The 19,630-nt window shown below is 33.0% G+C and overlaps 1 protein-coding gene and 1 long non-coding RNA gene across 2 annotated transcripts in view; both read left to right on the top strand.

Moving 5' to 3' along the window:
• The window catches only part of LOC102801932 (TBC1 domain family member whacked-like), a 43,738-nt gene that overhangs the window by 4,280 nt on the left and 19,828 nt on the right, over window positions 1-19,630 (top strand). The window lies entirely within an intron of this gene.
• On the top strand, window positions 4,091-4,842 carry LOC146733722 (uncharacterized). The gene is made up of 2 exons (XR_014926619.1): window positions 4,091-4,199; window positions 4,527-4,842. It is a non-coding gene; the product is annotated as an uncharacterized LOC146733722 (long non-coding RNA).

The following is a 19,630-nucleotide window of genomic DNA, read 5'->3' as shown; positions in this document are numbered from 1 at the left end:
CCGTCATCGTCGTCCGTGTCAATGTTTTACTTTTTCGACTTCTTCTTGAAAACTACAAGCCTGAATGCTTTGATACTTGGTGTATATGTACCTTGGGTAGATCTCTCTCAGATTAGTTCATTTCATGATGATATCTTCAATTCTCTAATTTTGATGAATATTTTTGTCATTTTTGGTAAAAAGTGATATTTTCGACTTATTGTTAAAAACCGCAAGTCCAATTGCTTTTATATTACATATGTAGGTACTATATGTGGACCTCTCTCAGATTTGTTCATTTTGTAATGATATCTTTAAATTCTCGAATTTTTGTGAATATTTTTGTCATTTTTGGTAAAAAGTGATATTTTCGACTTCTTGTTAAAAATCGCAAGTCCAATTGCTTTGATATTACATATATAGGTACTACATGTAGACCTCTCTCAGATTTGTTCATTTTGTGATGATATCTTTAATTCTCGAATTTTGGTGAATATTTTTGTCATTTTTGGTAAAAAGTGATATTTTCGACTTCTTGTTAAAAACCGCAAGTCCAATTGCTTTGATATTACATATATAGGTACTACATGTAGACCTCTCTCAGATTTGTTCATTTTGTGATGATATCTTTAATTCTCGAATTTTGGTGAATATTTTTGTCATTTTTGGTAAAAAGTGATATTTTCGACTTCTTGTTAAAAACCGCAAGTCCAATTGCTTTGATATTATGTATATAGGTACTATATGTGGACCTCTCTCAGATTTGTTCATTTTGTGGTGATATCTTTAATTCTCTAATTTTGGTGAATATTTTTGTCATTTTTGGTAAAAAGTGATATTTCCGACTTCTTGTTGAAAACCGCAAGTTCAATTGCTTTTATAATACATATATAGGTACTACATGTGGACCTCTTTCAGATTTGTTAATTTTGTTGTGAAATCTTCAATTATTTAATTTTGATGATTATTTTTGTCATTTTTGGTGAAAAGTTATATTTTTGACTTCTTGTTGAAAACCGCAAGTCCGATTGCTTTTATATTACATATATATGTACTACGTGTGGACTTCTTTCAGATTTGTCCCGTTGCTTTTTATATATATATATTGTTCATTTTCTAATGATATCTTCAGTTCTTTAAGTGTAATGTGCATTGCTAACAGCGGAGCTATCTCAGCCGAGAGGCTGCTTGTTTATGAAAATTAATGTGAAATTGTCCTATTACTGCAAAACATAACTTCAGCAATTAGAATTCATCCTAAACACTATAATTTTATGAATGACAACATCACTGATGATATCACATTGTTTTCAAGATCATTTGACCATTTTTACGTAACAATAATTTCAATCACCATATACATGTACATTGTATGCTGGGTTTCGGTTTCGGTACCGGTAATGCTGAATGCGTTTCAATACAACAAAAGTCGGCACAAGTGGAGTTTGATCTTGGCTTGCTAAGCGGGCCGATTGAGATACACAAAATCTGGGCGTGTGCTGACTTGGTTATCCGACTATTCCCACATAAGTTATGGCATGTGCCGAGATTCAAATGCAATTTGCTAGCGAGAATGGCGCTACTGTGTTAAAAAAAAAAAATAATTCTCATTTTGGGTTTATTTTAACTTAGTAATCAATAATTACTATTAAAATACATTTGTCCGAGAAATCAATATATAATTCATTCAACCATTACAACATCATACAGACATATTTTGCGATAGTCTTGTAATAAACTCATGCGATATATTGTTGCTTTAAAAATTATTTTCAACAGAATTATTTTCACAGTCGTGATTGACAAACATGCGTTGTATATTTCATGTGGAACCACATTGAACACAACACGCGCATTTCATCAAGTGAAACCAAGTTCCATGAATATGTGTAATTCGAAATTTCTCCCGAGGGTCTAAAAAGTCACAGCAACTTTTGTTTGTTGAAGCAGCTTTTGAACTTTGTTAAATCATGATAAAGTGTCACATGTCTTTAGAGCATTTTTACATATTGCATATGTTCATGTACGTTTGTACAGTTACGTGTAGTTAGGAAATGTTTCTAATCTGTTTCGAGAAATCATGCGCCGATTGCCAAATACATACTGTTTGTCAATTGTTGACAGCATCTGTCTCATCAATTTGAGAAAATGTCATTTTGATTTGCTTGAAACATACAAAAATTCTGCACTGAATCTTGGGGCTGCATGTTATCGCTGCAGCTATCTTGACAGACTTACAGACACACATGGCTTTTGACCCAGCATTCAAGGTCACAGATTAAATAATAATGGGCTTAAGATATGTACAAGTAGTCAGTCAGTCAGTAACCTATAAATTGTAAATGTGACATGCTATGATGATGTCATCATGTTAGGGCTCTTTAGAGGTCCTCTTGCAGGTGTTTTGGAACTGCTTTCTTTGTAATGTACGTAATGAAATTAATTATATTATAAGACGGTTCTTGCTGTCAACTTCCCAAGATAGAAGCCGTACTTGTAATACCTCTGGGTGTTTTCGTGTCACTGTTATTGTCAGGTCGTGTGATAAATGTATTTGAGTTACGATAATATTAGGCATTCATTCTATTTTGATCTATGGCAATGTTATTGATACATGTCAAATCTAATTAATTAATTTCGCCAGTAATAGTGCTTGACTTACCAGAAATCTATTGGATGCTGGTTCACGCAGAAACTTTTGACCTGAACAACCACCCAGATGGCCAGACATTTAGGATTTTACATTTGAGCCAATTAATTTAATGTGTCTTGGCATTAGGATTACAGTAAAGGGTTCGGTAGGTATACTGTATATCAACCTTAAACGCTAAACCTAACGATAAGACACATATTTCTTCAAATGGAATTTATTCTTAATTTGACCTAATTTTAAATCCTAAATTTTCAAATTTCAAATCTCTTTCTAAGGATAGCCACTCGGACTATGTTTAATTGAATATAAAAAAAATGACATGGTTCATGCATGTAATAGTAATATTTTATTGCATTTTTAGTAAAAGAACATTTTCATCAGTTGTTAGCAATAAATATATGGGTAACAAAAACTAAAAAGTAATACATACGTACAAGTAATATCAAAAGAAAAATTATGCTGTTACAGAATTTCCAATGTTTTTGATCATTTTCTCATCTCTATTTTTTAGGTAGATACATGTATATAAGTTTCTGGAATGAATTGGTGATTTTAGCTGGGAATCGTGACAAACATTTTGTTTTTCATATTGAATTATAAATAGAGGTGTCCAGCTGTTACTAAGACTGCATGACATACAGATGTGACATTACACATGTACATGTAGGTTCAATGCTGGTCATTTTTGTTAGCTAGCACAGAGCACTGAATAGAATATTATAATGTTGTGCTGAGGTCTGTCTGTGTGTCCGTATGTTTGTGTGACGTACACATGTAGGTCCCATGCTGGTCATTTTTGTTAGCTAGCACAGAGCACTGAATAGAGTATTTTAATGTTGTGCTGTGGTCTGTCTGTGTGTCTGTATGTTTGTGTGACGTTACACATGTAGGTCCCTTGCTGGTCATTTTCGTTAGCTAGCTCAGAACACTGAATAGAGTATTATAATGTTGTGCTGTGGTCTGTCTGTGTGTCTGTATGTTTTTGTATTTGTATTTATTTATTTGGCATAGATCAGTGTTCTCCCCAAAGCGTTTTAGCGTAGCGGGGCCGCTACTCCATTATTTATGCCGCTACTCTGAGAGATTGCCCGCTACTCTGTGGCATTTCCTGTTACTCTTTGTTTTAGCTTGTTAATACACGTGCGAATCTGTTAGTCAGCGTCATCAGCGTCCGGTACTGTGAGCCAAATCAGGTGTGAATGGAAACATGTCAGTGATTACGCAAAGACAATGGACTAATACAGCTTCGTACTTCGACAATAAACACTTTCGCCCTATTTAATTGGGGTAATAGCGAGTATTTTCTCAGTAGCATATTTGGCTGGAAGAAGCAACGATGTCAAACAGCAGAAATATTACGTTGTGGTTCCGCGTAGAACGCCCTGCTGGGCCCCTGGTTGCGAGCGATAAACCCACCAGCAACGCGGTCACCGGTACCCCTGTCGGCAGTATTACTAAACGTGTCCAAGATGATGTTACAACGAAAAGTGCAAAAAAATAAACTCTAGATTTGATGCACAATGGACAACAAAATATACGTGGCTGAGAGAAACATCCGATGGCAAAGGTAAAAAAAGTATTTATTTGTAGCGTTTTACTTGGAAGCGAGTTTTGACCTAGTTTAGTAAATTTTTGTATGGCTTCATTTTTTGCCGATCGTCGAAACATTTTTTTGGAAACGACCTTCTTTCTGGAAGTTCAAAAATTGTTGGCTACGATTTATCAAAGTAACTAATACTAGTATTGTGTTTTGAAATAGTTGGGTAAAGTTTATCGTGGCAATTTTTAGGTTTAGCGACTTTTCAAAATGGCGGCAATTTGTTTATTTTCATGTTGATCGTGACGATATTTGTTAAATACAAGTATTGATTCGCTCCTATTTCTTATCTTTTAGGAATGCTGTGACACATATGTGGAAAATTCAACTTAAAAACATCCAGAAATAGTTCTTTGGTATGGAATTCTATGCCATGTATAACTATTACGAAATATGCTATCGATAAACACGCACACTCGGAGATGCACAAGAAGGCCATGTCATTTAATAGAAGTGGGAAGCAAAGAAAATCACGGCGTTCTCAAAAGCTGCAGATCACTGGGCTTCCATGAAAGTCCGAAAAATCAACATTACATAGAAATCACACAGCAGCAGATTCATTTAATCTTCTACATAAATTTGTTAAAAAATAGACACATTTTCATCCATGCAAGCCTGTCATTATTGTTTTCTTTATCTTCAGACAAATGCTAATGATATGTAAATTATATGCAAATTAGCCGCCACTCTGATACATTTTTCTGGGGAGAACACTGTAGATTACTTGTAGTACAAAGAATTAAAAACATACGACAAGAGAGAGAGAGAGAGAGAGTACATTGCGAAATAATGAATATTAAAAAATAAAATAAAATAAAATGAGCTGTGATGTTGATGTTACACATGTAGGTCCCATGCTGGTCATTTTTGTTATGTAGCACAGAGCACAGAATTGAAATTGAACTATGATAAATAATTGAACTATGATGGTATAATTGGTGTGAACATCAAGAAACAATTAATTTACAAACTCTCGTGGGAATACTTTGGGGAATCTGTATTTTGCAATTTGGGTAAAGATGGCTGATGGCTTGACATATATCTTAATTATTTTTAAATATGTATCAGCTGTGTTTAAGAAATGTACATGAATGGAATTAATAATTATCACATTGTTAATTGTGTGATTGACTTAGCAATATGATAACAAATACAGACATGTAAACATGGCCTTGTATAATGTTCATTCACAGCAGTACCTCTCTGTAATCTCACAGGAATATTATAATTCAGATGCAAAATACTGAGTTGTGTGACACTTTCATCTCATAAAATACTGTACTGAAGTGTAGTGTCTACTCACTTCCATGGGAACTAGCGCCAAGCACTTGTTTTGAGTTCTTGAGTTGCTAGGCTACCGTGTGTAATATTTGTCTGGGTGATGGGGTAGTTTTACTTCTCCTACTCACAATTATGAATATTCAATTTTTTTTTTTCTTTACAAGACTACCTTTAATTCTATTGAAGACATTAAAATTAATTGTATTTGAATAATGGTTAAAATGACCTTAAACAGAAAAAATATCTGCTTACAATGTATAACAAGAATGCTGAAACCTGTGAAACACACCTGTGAATTTAGTAGCAATTTGCATAAGTTTGTAAAATTATTCAGAGATAAAAATTTATTACTGGCTAGTGTTTTTGTTGTAGGAGGGGCTACTGTGTAAATCTAACATTAACAAATAGGCTACGATTGTTTATTTGGGAGATCATAAACAATGATAATTATGTAAAAAAAAAAAACGAGACTGGAATTTGAATACATGTAATCCAGAGTGACAGCCTAGGTTGACCCTTAGTGGAAGTGTTATTTTATTCACTGCTAAGATATATTCTGTCTGTTCTCCCGATAGAACATGTTTTACACGACAATTTCAACATGGTTACATACATTCATAAATACAACTATGTGTATTTCACCTTGCTTCAGTACTCGTAAGTAACGAGAATTGGGAAAATCACAGACAAAACTATGTGAACTTTACTAGAACCTAGTCTATAAGCATCTGTGTGGATTGTCAAAATTGCTTTCTCTCTATTGTAGTGAGAATTTTTTTTAAATTTTGCCTAAAATTATTCGTTTTAGCTGGCTGTTTTGAATTTTGAGAAAACAATTTATAGTACCTGAAAATTAATTGTACCTATATGTATTTTGCTTATTTTTCAATCAAAAACGGTCGCTAAAGTAAGGTTTATTGCTATTGGAAAATTGTGTTGTTTTCAATGTACTCCTGATTTGTTATTCACTTTTTGCAGTTTATTTGATGACATCTTCCATTCAGACGAATATTTAAAATTTAATTATCTCTCGCAAAATCAAAGTTCATTTTAATCTCCCCAAAGCTTGTCTTCTCGCAAAACGTTATCAGAAAAATCCATAAATTAAAAGTTAAATCTCATAAAATTTATAATTTTAAAAATTCATTATTTCAATATTTCAATTTTTTTTTTTAATAAACCTATTTCTTGAAAAATCGCTGGCTTGTCTGCTGTTATTGCCTTTCGTCGAATGCCTTCATACTATCACTTCTATACTAAAACATCTCTGTACATTTCAGCTGCCAACTGTTTTAATAACCAGCCCCGTATTTCATGATGTTCCAATATTTCACATCAAGTTTTCAGTCTGGTGATTAGCTAAATTTTAAATATTCGTCTGAATGGAAGATCCATTCAGACGAATATTTAAAATTTAGTAGTACATAAATCCTATAGTCCATCCTCAAAAAATTATTTTGCCCTGATTATTAAATGTATTTATCTTAAACTACTACCCATGAAATTAACCTGCCCTCCTTAGCACATCATATAAAAACAAAGTTATCACCCGTCTGGTCTCCTAGCAACTGGAGAATCTAAATCTAATTTTTTAGACTCCCCACTACAATGATGAAACATTTGAAATTGAATATGAAAAACAACTTGTATTAATACTGTATGCAGATGAAGTGACATCACTTGTGTGCTGTTTCAGAAATCTACAGCTGTGTACTTAATATTTAACAATGTTGTGTTTATTTCTATCTTGCATATTTAATTCAAATAAATACCATGCTAATCTCTAGATTCATGTTTAGTTAGGAGATTTCTCAGAAGTATGAATCTATACATGTATACATGTACTTTTGTTTTTTTAATACTCCGTATGTATTAGGAATGGTTTCAATATTGTAATATTATTCATTATTATAGTAATTATTCACACAATTGTGTGATTTATAATTCATGTCGTGTACCATTCTGTGATGAGATTACCCAGGGTAATTGTCTCAGTCTATGACCTTTCACCCCAATTACAGATGGGTTTGATTGGTAATTAATATCATAGACTGTTCGTTTTAGCTCTTGTGAAACAAACACACTTGATGCTTATACGATATATATTTATAAATACCGGTATATAATTTATTTCTTTATTTGCTCTACACTCTATAATCAGCTGCAGGAGTCAGGAGAGACAACAGTGACATTCAATGACCGGAACTGTCGCCTGGCACAAAAACATTTAAAAAAAAAAAAAAAAAAATATAATCAGCTGCTTGTCAATTACATTTCATTAATTTAATGTTTTATAGCAGCTTATAATACATTTTTTTTTGCTCAAGATAAAACTATTTTTCCCCAGAATAATTCATGATTTAAAATTACTACCGTATTAATTAATCATCGGCCATGAAAGCATCATACTGTAAAATACCTAATTTTTGCTTGTTATTTATTTTCGCTATTTTCGCTGAAGGAATGATTCATTGAAAATAAAATCCAGAAAGTATACCTTTATTCCTATGTTTCAACTCATCAAAAATCAGTAAAATTAAACTTCATACAAAATACTCAAAAAGTATTTTCAGCGAAAATTAATTTCAGCTAAAATTATTTCAGTAAATATTTCACAGTAGTTTATTATAGTCAAACCTAAATGCCGTTAAAGATCACAGTAAAGATCACATTTACTGCATTTTTTCTATTAGTAGCACATGTGCTTTTGTAAATAACAGAGATGTGTCTTATAGTCTATGATAAGTCGTACATGTAGTTCAAGAACAAAATATACAATCAATGTTTTCGGTTCACGTGTGCTTTATATTGAAGATACGCTTCTGATAGAGCAAGTACGATAATTAATGTTGTCAGTTAACTTTTTAATTGTAATTCATTTTTATTGGACTGTAATATATACATGTATATGTATATGTGTAATCGTGGGAGATGCCGTAATTGACCAATCTCTATCAAAATCCACATTGATGTCCTTCTTTAACCCTAACACCAGTTATCTCTCTGTGCATCTGAGATTGGATTGACTCTGTTATCGTTCTGTATTAATTATTGTATTTTACCAAATAATTAGTATCACACCTGCTGTAGCTGTAGTAGCTGCTAATGCCAGATTGGAAGCTGTTCTATTGAAATCTCTTGTTGAGCTGCAAGGATGCAATGCCTGTAGCCTTTAAAAGTCACCCATGCTGTTTTAAGTCCCACATGCTATGTAGTTAGTAAATGATGACCTTCTACATGCATGAAGGGCCATTAATTGATCCCTGGGATGAAACCTTGAGTGAATACAAGTGTGAAGGTGATGGTAGTTTGTTGAATTCATTGATTGCTGCGTTTGTCCATTCATTAGTATATTGAGATTCAGCCAGTATCCATCCATCCATCCATCCATCCATCCATCCGTCCATCCCTTCCTCTCCCTCCATTCATCCATCCATTCATCCATCCGTTCATTCATTCATTCATTCATTCATTCATTCATTCATTCATTCATTCATTCATTCATCCATCCATCCACCCACCCATCCATCCATCCATCCATCCCTTCCTATCCCTCCATCCATCCATTCATCCATCCGTTCATCCGTTCATTCATTCATTCATTCATTCATTCATTCATTCATCCATCCATCCATCCATCCATCCATCCATCCCTTCCTCTCCCTCCATTCATCCATTCATTCATTCATTCATCCATCTATCCATCCCTCCATTTTTTCATCCCTCAACTTCCTGGATACAAACAATAACTTTAAAGTCATAAAACCAACAAATATTGATTGATACGGTAAATCTAGAAATAATTACAATAAGATAATGTGATGAAAAGATTTTGTGAAATTCATTGCGAGGTTTCACTTCAACTTAATTTGTTCAAAATTTTTTCCTGACTCATTGAAATTATCTCTCGCAAAATCAAAGTTCATTTTAATCTCCCCAAAGCTTGTCTTCTCGCAAAAGTTATCAGAAAAATCAATAAATTAAAAGTTAAATCTCATAAAATTTTTAATTTTAAAAATTCATTATTTCAATATTTAAATTTTTTTTTTAAATAAACCTATTTCTTGAAAAACTGCTGGCTTGTCTGCTGTTATTGCCTTTCGTCAAATGCCTTCATACTGTCACTTCCATACTAAAACATCTCTGTACATTTCAGCTGCCAACTGTTTTAATAACCAGCCCCATATTTCATGATGTTCCAATATTTCACATCAAGTTTTCAGTCTGGTGATTAGCTAAACTTCATACGTTTCACACGTTTCTGTACATTAAATGGTTGACCTCAACCTTTTCACCACCTGTTCCCTCTTTTCATCGCAAATAAAAAAAAAAAAATAGCCCCGTTTAAAGTATGCACTTTCCTTCAGAAGATTGGAACAAAAAATAGCCTAATTTTTTTAGTAAAAACTGCAAATTGATTCAAATAGTGTCTGTTGGCTCCAAAATTAGGGTTCATTATCAGAAATATTGAAGAATATAAGAAAATAAGTGCAGAAAAATGCTTACAATATAGTCTGGTGGTGAAAAGGTTAATAATCAACCCCATACATCACGGTGGTCCAATATTTCACATCAAGTTTTCCTTCTGGTGATTAGCTCATCTTTCCTGTACATTAAACGGTTGACCTTAACTGACATCAAAAGTGATTGAACTCTTATGGTCATTTACATCATTACCCCATTAACTATCCTATCCAGGGTTCAATATTCACTGAGGCCACTGCCATGGAATCCTTACCTGCAACTCTCTATCATTAACCTTTGAAAAAAAAGTCAAACATAGCTCATCCACAATTTCATTTTTAATGTATTTTTTTTTTTAATTTTATGTCTTAAGAAAAAAAAAAGTAAAATGCTGTCAATGAAGCATCTTAGTTGTCGTGCAGTGCATTGTGGGATATATACGTGTCCCATGCAATGAACAATGCATATCAAATCCATAGTTTGTTTATATAATGTTACACTTAAAGCGGAGGGTCGTCACCTGCGCACGCGCGAGATTTGAGTCCCAAGCGACGATAACAACACACGCTAAAAATGTAAAGGCTCATGGGTTGGCGCTTGTTTGTAAACAGTGACACGCTATGGCTATCTGACGCAAGCACAGGTGACGACTCCCCCGCTTTAATATTGTGGGTGAACAAACAGTAAAACAGTTTTAATTGTGTGGTGAAAACAAAGTCTAAAGAAACTAAGCAACAGTGATACTTCACCGCTCGGATTTGCATGATTTCATTTCATGTCAGTAATTTTGATTGATTTCAATGACCTTTACCTTCCAAGGTGGTGTGTTTTTATGTTCAGCATAGATATTGATATTGATTAAATCATAAATCACTTGTCATGATATTAATACACATAATGTGATGGCACTGTGCAAATATTGACACTAGTACAATGTAACAAACTACGCGTCCCACTATGAAAGGTGAATGTACTATTGAAGATAGAAATCTACTCATGAAACAAAAAATTCATAATTTGTTCAAATTTCAGTAACTGGTATATGTAAGAATTTAAAGTAAAAAATTGTTGGAGGTCAACAAACTATTGTCAAGAAAATGTCAGTATTACCTGGTAATACAGCCATGGCAACCATTTTTAAACCCTTTTCTAGTGTCCGTCGGATGAATGATTTAAAATTAGATTTTTAAAGATTTGGGTCAAATTTGGTACGGAGACGAAGTTGAATGTTGTCTTCAGTTATTTATGAACAGAGGACCATTTTTGACAACATTTATAATAAAAACTTGTATGTATAGTTTGTGTGTTATTTAATGCACATTTATAATACAAGTGTACTTATGTCAAAAATTGCACATTATATGCCGAATCACAGAAATTGTCTTAATATTTTGACTATAGGCACTCACCTCTATCATTTACAAAATCACACGTACCTATAAAAGCATACATACAGTATCTGTATCTCTGCAAAAATCACAAGGTTTCAAATTTGAATTTTGTGTTCTTTAATACTAAAAACTACTTGTTTCACTGGTGATGTGGTTGGGGAAAATGGAGATATAATGGGTCATATTGAAATATACATGTACATACATTGTATTTTTAGAAACCAACACTCAATCTTCCTCCTCCAATCTCTTCCTGATGTCTACCTGCTTGATTCCAATGATTGTCAAGGAAACAATTTGTTGCCGAACATAATCAGTCAATCTTGATAATTGGACGAGGTCATGCATGATTTAGCTTGAACCGAGCGTTTAGACGAATACAGCGTGTAAGAGTATCCGCATGAATATATATATATGGCTATAAACTTTGATACTTCTCAGCATTGTTTACATATGTAAATTACTTCTTCGTTCGATGAAGCGATGCTGCGTGATGCCACGTTGTCGCCATAATGAGACCACAATGAAGAGAAGCAATAACCGCCTCAACTTTTTAATGTTGCGACATTGATGCCATATTAATGCGATGCTGAAGCGAAGCTGACGCTGAAGTGAGACTTAAGCTTATACAATAACTACTGTATTATCATCTATATTTTGTTAAGCCAATGAAATTTGGCAACAATTACATCCCGATAGTTTAATAATAGACAAGTTATAACACCATCTGTTGGTTTCCATGCATGAATAGGAGGTTGATTTTTAGGTTGCGGAATGTATTGGCTCGTTGCGCTATCAGGGAGAAATCAACCCTTCTACACAGACTAAGCTGGAACGTTTTTACACCAGATGGCGTAAGTTTCTAAGATAAGTCAAAACTTGTCTATTGTTCTTTGGTGTTTTTTCTTTGATGCAAAATGTCTCGTTTTCCCATGATGCAATGCATGAAGCAGTTAAAATGTTACAAAAATACTACAGTTATCCTTGACAGATGAAACGTGACAAATAATTTAATATAATATTACTACAGGTATGTGCTCGTATAACATATAATTTTAATATTGTTATGTTAATAGTGTTCTATAGGGTAAAATCATTACCAGCAAATCCTATATACCAGCATTTGTAGAACAAAGTTTGAAATTTTCTAAATTTAGATGAAACCATCTGCTAAATTGTACTTAATTCACCCTTCGTGAGTTCTGTGCACACCATTCGTTTGAGACAATTACCATGCATTTGATACATCTTTCGGTATTCCCAGTATATTCATTGTAAAGAGTTATGCAGACTTAGTCTGAAACCGAAAATCAACATTTGAAAATGTCATCAACGCTTTCTCAGGCATGCCTTAGCCAATTTTGTTCAAGCATCACTCATGTTATGTTAGCTGATGCACATCATTTTTTTTTAATTTGATTCAAAATGGCCAACTTGTTGGTAGCCTTGTTGGTTTTATTGACTCCCATGTGCAAAGCACACAATTTGAGTTTTTGTGTTTTTGCTGTCAACGTTATGAGACTTTCATTTAACTGTACACCTACTAAGTGATGACAGACCTGCCAAGTCACGACCCCACCATTTCATAATTAATATTAATATTTAATCAAATTTAAGTTAAGTTTGGGTAGTTTAAGGTTAGTAAAGGGGGAAGATAAAGGTATTGATCAACTAATTTGCAATTTTCAGCTTTCACACTGATATCTCAAGTACTAATCATCACATTTCAATGAAACTTGGTACGTAGATGCTCTCTAGGACAATGCACATACATGATTAGTTTTGGGTTGAAATATGTGCATATTAATTACCTAATTTACATAATTAACAAATGTTCAGCTTTTACATTGATACATGTATCTCAAGTACTAATCTATTCCAATAGAACTTGGTACATAGATGGTCTGCGACACTGTGTAGACCTTATTAGTTTTAAACTCAAATATGTGCATATTAATTACCTGACTTGCATAATAATTAGTTAGTGTTCAGCTTACAAGTAAATTTTGAATTAATTGTGTCTCCAATACTCTCAGCACATGGGAGTTCTTTCTAAGCTTTCTTTGCATTTCATTTGTCCTTGACCATTTCTCTACAGTGCATGGATTAAATCAAAGTCATTTTAGTGCTTCTGAGAAATTTGAACTTGACTGAAGTCAATTTAGTGTTTTTCTCATCTAATCATTAAAAGTTTGATTGTACCCATTACTTTATCTCTGCTACCCAGTGCTGGTATCTGTACGCACTCAGTGTGGTATACTATCTGAGTGACGTCCGTATCGCTGGTACTTGTATCTGTGCGATGTATTCTTGTACTCGGCCACCATGGATAGCATCACACTGGGCTCTGTAGCTGGAAGATCTGTTGAAATTCCACCATAAATTGATAACTTCCACCACTGATGTAATAAAAACAGATGGGTCTGTCTGTTAAATAGAGTATCATGATTTACAGTTTTCAAGATCCTAGTCTAATCAGGATAACCTAAAACTGCTCCTGTATATACATTATTTTACGAAATGTACATGACACATGCCGCTTTATAACATAATATAAAAATATTACTGTCAAGTTAATATGTTTGTTGATTTGAATATAAATGTACAATGTAGTTCATTTCGCAATACTACTTGTTTGTATCAAACCATATTCTACTGTGGACTCTGTGATGTTTACACTAGCTTCTGTTATCTTTGTAAACAAGAAAAACATGTGACCCACGTCTAACACAATGCAGTGCGATGGCTGTGGTGTTTAAAAAATGAAAAAAAAACAACCCTAAAAAAAAAAAAATAACTTGTACTGTATATGGAAGATAACACTTTGACAAATAAGTTCTCCTGAAAGTTACTCTTTCTCCTTTTACTTGAAAATATTACTGAATAAAATTGTAAATCCCATGTCACCAGATGCAAACTTGAATAAAAAAGATCTCATCAAAAAGGTTCTTTCCGAAATTTTCATCCATTCATTCATTTTTCTTTCTCACCCTTACAAGATATCTTAGACCAAACTGAGGGAATTGAGAAGCCATTAATCTTGGTCCAAATATCAACTAAACAAATGATTATTTTTGTTACATTACTGATTTAATATGGTGATAAGGCAAGGGGTGACTCACTTTCGTCATTAGCGTTCTGCTCAGTTGTGTCCCGCAGGAAGTACATACTGAATGTTTTTTTTGGTAATTCCCAGCAGGTATTAATTAATTAATAAATTAATAATTTCTTAATTTTTTTGAAAAAAAACAATCAAATGACTCTACGCACCTAAAATTCTTGATCTGTGGTATTGTATTTTACAAGTATTTCCTGAATTCTGTGACGTATCCTTCCACATGCACTATATAACTCTTAATTTTGAGTATAATTAGAATTCATTGGTCAGTCACTTCATTGTAAGATCGTTTAAAATTGAAAACTACTGGAATAGCTGTCAGTTTGCAATTTCCTGTTGTTAATGTACATTATTCTTTTTACCGCCAGACTTTCTCATCCAAATTATTCTGATTTTTTCCCTTCAGTATTTCTGCAAATGAGCCCCGAGAAAATTTGAGTCAATTTTCAGTTTTTACGCAAACAATTTGCCTATTTTTGTCACAATCTTCTGAAAGAAACTGCAGACTATATTTTGTGAATGTGTGATGAAAAGAGGGAACTGATGGTGAAAAGGTTAAAACCCAGGAACGGTAAAATTGTGTCAGTAATTGCAAAATTAACCTGTTAATTTTGAAGTGGGAAATATAATTTCCATTTCGTCTAAAAATTATTGAAGAAATATAAAAATAACATGGCTGACAAAATTTTTTATGTTGTTTTTAACAAAAAATTATGTTTATTCGGTCATATCTCCCAATGAAAATAAAATGCCATTGATGTGATTCCCGTGGGAATATCTATTTATTGCTCACAGTTTGGTCTTTATGTCTGTGAATTTATCCTTTGTCTGTTTTTTAATTACAACTAAAAGAATGGAATGAAAATTAAATTTTCATGGTTGACTTTGTTGTTTACAGTTACAGTCAAACTCACAGTTGTGGTACTGTGTTTTGAAGGATTTCCACTGTAATCAATCAATTCACTAAATTCTTTAAAAAAAAATCCATACATTCACGGAATAATTGGATATTATTGATAATTAAATTGAGAAAACGCAATTTTTGAAAGTATGGTGGGAATTCATCATCATCATCGGTAACTATAATCACCTTTCATAAAAATAAAAACGGTTAACATAATTGTTTTCTCTTTATTCCATAATATTTTGATTAAAATCTATAGCTAATAGGAAATCATTTTCATTTCGTTCGAAATTATTCAAAAAATTGTACGAAAATAGCAAAAATTCGGGAAAATGTTGCCTCTAAATTTTGGCGGGAAAAATCATGGCAATACAGTTTAATACTCTAAAATAAATATTTTGCTGTGTACATGTATTATGCTGTTGTATAACCCTGAACTGTATGACACTTATCTAGGGCACTTACATGTTGTAAACATATCATTTGCAGATAATCTCAACAAATTCCATTATGACATTCCGCCATCTTATATAACTGGGTACCCTCTGATGAAAGAGATACATGTATTGTATTTAGATATTCGGTATATATCGGGTGTGATCAATGTCTGGTGTCAGAAATCTGTTCAAGTAATATTACCGCAAAAAATGTTTGTGGTACATGTATTATTACAAAGTACAAGAGACACATTGTGATACGTTGACTCAAGGTCTACATGACATTACATAATGGCATTTATTGAAAGCAGATACTGTAAAATATTTTATTTTTCACTTGGAATTTATTTTTTGCTGAAGGAATGATTCAGTAAAAGCAAAATCGAATAAATATTTCTTTTTTCCTATTGTCTTACATAAAACTCATCAAAATCATACAAAACACCCCAAAAATGAAATTCAGCAGTTAATCCCAGTTAAAATAAAGTATTTTACTGTATATAGTGGATATTTCATAAGTGATGTAATTTTTTATTCATTCCGAGCCTTTGGTGAAGAACAAACAGAAGGCTGCTACTCAAGTTTATTAAGTCTGATATTGTAAAGTCATGAATTTGATGTCCTGTTTATCGCATGTATCAATTTTGCAGCTTATAAATGCTAAAACAGTGATTGTAATTTGTTAGCGCATATTCAAAGCATCATACAGCGTTCTGGCTCATTTGCATAAATGGACTATCGCCAGTTTATTCGATTACGAATAAGAAATCATCAACATATTTATGGAGAATGCATTTGTAACATAATTATTAATTTTGAATTCAAACTACAGCCGTTCTACAACCCGTGAAAAATCGCTACTAGACTTGATGCATGGTGAAGTTAACATAATATGATATGGTCATGTCACATGCTCATATATGGTCATATCACATGCTCATATATGGTCATATCACATGCTCATATATGGTCATATCACATGCTCATATATGGTCATATCACATGCTCATATATGGTCATATCACATGCTCATATATGGTCACATCACATGCTCATATATGGTCACATCACATGCTCATATATGGTCACATCACATGCTCATATATGGTCATATCACATGCTCATATATGGTCATATCACATGCTCATATATGGTCACATCACATGCTCGTATGTGGCCATATCACATGCTCATATATGGTCATATCACATGCTCATATGGTCACACCACATGCTCATATATGGCCATATCACATGCTCATATATGGTCACATCACATGCTCATATATGGTCACATCACATGCTCATATATGGTCACATCACATGCTCATATATGGTCACATCACATGCTCATATATGGTCATATCACATGCTCATATATGGTCATATCACATGCTCATATATGGTCATATCACATGCTCATATATGGTCATATCACATTCTCATATATGGTCATATCACATGCTCATATATGGTCACATCACATGCCCATATATGGTCACATCACATGCTCAGTGATATTAATACAAAGCTATAGCTTGCAAAGGGAAAACAAATCAAACAAAAATTTCTTCCTGCCAATTTAATGCATACACCTTCACCAACCCAAACATTAGTATAAATATACAAGAATTGATTTCACCTTTAATAGATTTGGACATTCTTACGTGAAATAAATAATCATAAAATAATAATCTATACTCCAACATCGTGGTTGTCTGTCCATCTATTCGTCGCCTTTCTGTCCATCTATTTGTCATCTTTCTGTCTGTAACGTTCAACCACCTTTATATGAATTTAAGCATTTGACATTTTTTAATTACCCGGTACAACAAAAAATGCTTTGTTTATGGTCAATGTGCGTGCCGTTTGTTCAAGTTTATGACTGTGTTTATGGTTTCTGCAAAAATAACGTCAAAATGAAAGAAAAAATGTCAACGCAACATTTTTTCAAAATCACAGGACCATGAACAAATCGTATTTTATCTGCAAAATTGTGTTTTCAATATTTTTTTTCTAAATATAGACATTGTACATGTGATGTCTAGCCTCGTACTTTGTACATCATGGTGATTTGAATCGTGGCGTTCTGAATTTTCTGAATTGACATTTGACTTTAATTTCAACTCTGATATTTTAATATATTCGTAATGCGATATATGTGACATAAAACCTGCGTGTTAACGTGATTGAAGTGTGGATCATTATCAGCTGGAACCAGTGTTTGTTTACAGCGTTCACAAGATCTTCTATGTTCACCTTTTGAGTTCAGGCAGGTCGTTGAACTCATTCCCTTTTAGCAACCTTTACATGTGATGTATGTCTGTTGTAGAAATACCTTGCCCCCAGGATGTTATGAAGTTATGCAAGATCTGTTATTGTGGTTTGTGGTTTGTCTTCTTGTGGTGTAGATATCATTTCACTCTGTATAATTGTGGATCATCTAACTCAAAGACTTGAGAAGTATCATGATTTATACCCAGTGGGACATTTAAGAAATTTGCTTTTTTTGAATTCCCCCAAAGACATTATAAAAGCCCTGTTTCCTGTGGATCATAGTATAAATTTCATGTTTCAATTTTAATTTGCGGGTCAATCGTACTGATGAAGTATTGGTTTCAAGTGGTGTGATTTTGTGAACTATTTGCATCCGAACTACTGTCCCAGAAGCTTAAAATTAAATTAATCAGTTCTGAATAATGCATGCACAATGTATATCACTCCTGTATACCAGTAATCAAATTAGATTTCTATTTTTTCGTACTTATAATTTATTAACAATTCCTGGAGGCATGCATGAAGTGCTACTTTATGTGAAGGCAAGCTATAAATGTAATGGGTTTTCATTTGTCTGAGTTGCCATGGTTTTATAAGAGATGGTAGTTTGTAAGAAGCGAGTGTGTGTTATTTGTGGCAGCACTTATTAAGATCTTATCTTTAGGCTTTGTCATGATGTCTTTTATTTAAATACCTATATGAATATAATTATTATAATTGTTGAATATTAATTTAGTGCATTGGGAGTTATGTAGCTGAGAAGGACCTATATACATATATAATATACATAAAAATACATTTTATCAAGTACATGTATGACAACGGTACAGCGCAAATATCATAGTAGATGGCAATGCAAACAGTCGTGTTCTTGCATTGTAGTAATCTTATATTGCATCTTTCCGAACCAATCGATTGGTGTTTGATGATGCGCACAACTGGGCAAGATAGTAGAAGTTTTTCACTATGAACTTGTTATTCTATGCTAAATTATCATTCCTTATTTGGGATTCAATTTCCTTATGTGATAAGATCTCCTGTATAATCGTGGAGTTAAAATAGCCATAATCATTCTTTATTAGGAGTTCAAACTTCTTAACAAGGTAGGTTGTAGTTACCTTGTTCAAGGCCGCATAATTATGGAGTTAAAATATGCACAATCATTTTTATTTGGAATTCAAATCTCCCAATATGGTAAAATGTAGTTACCTTATTCAAGGCCGCATAATTATGAAGTTAAAATATGCACAATCATTTTTATTTGAAATTCAAATCTCCCAATATGGTAAGATGTAGTTACCTTATTCAAGACCACATAATTATGGAGTTAATATATGCACAATCATTTTTATTTGAAATTCAAATTTCCCAATATGATAGGATGTAGTTACCTTATTCAAGGCCACATAATTATGAAGTTAAAATATGCACAATCATTTTTATTTGGAATTCAAATTTCCCAATATGGTAGGATGTAGTTACCTTATTCAAGGCCGCATAATTATGAAGTTAAAATATGCACAATCATTT

This window comes from Saccoglossus kowalevskii, chromosome 16 (genome assembly GCF_978046115.1).
Source record: "Saccoglossus kowalevskii chromosome 16, keSacKowa6.1, whole genome shotgun sequence".
Lineage (NCBI taxonomy): Eukaryota > Metazoa > Hemichordata > Enteropneusta > Harrimaniidae > Saccoglossus > Saccoglossus kowalevskii.
Note: the sequence above shows the minus strand (reverse complement) of the source record. Positions and strands in the feature narration are given on the sequence as shown.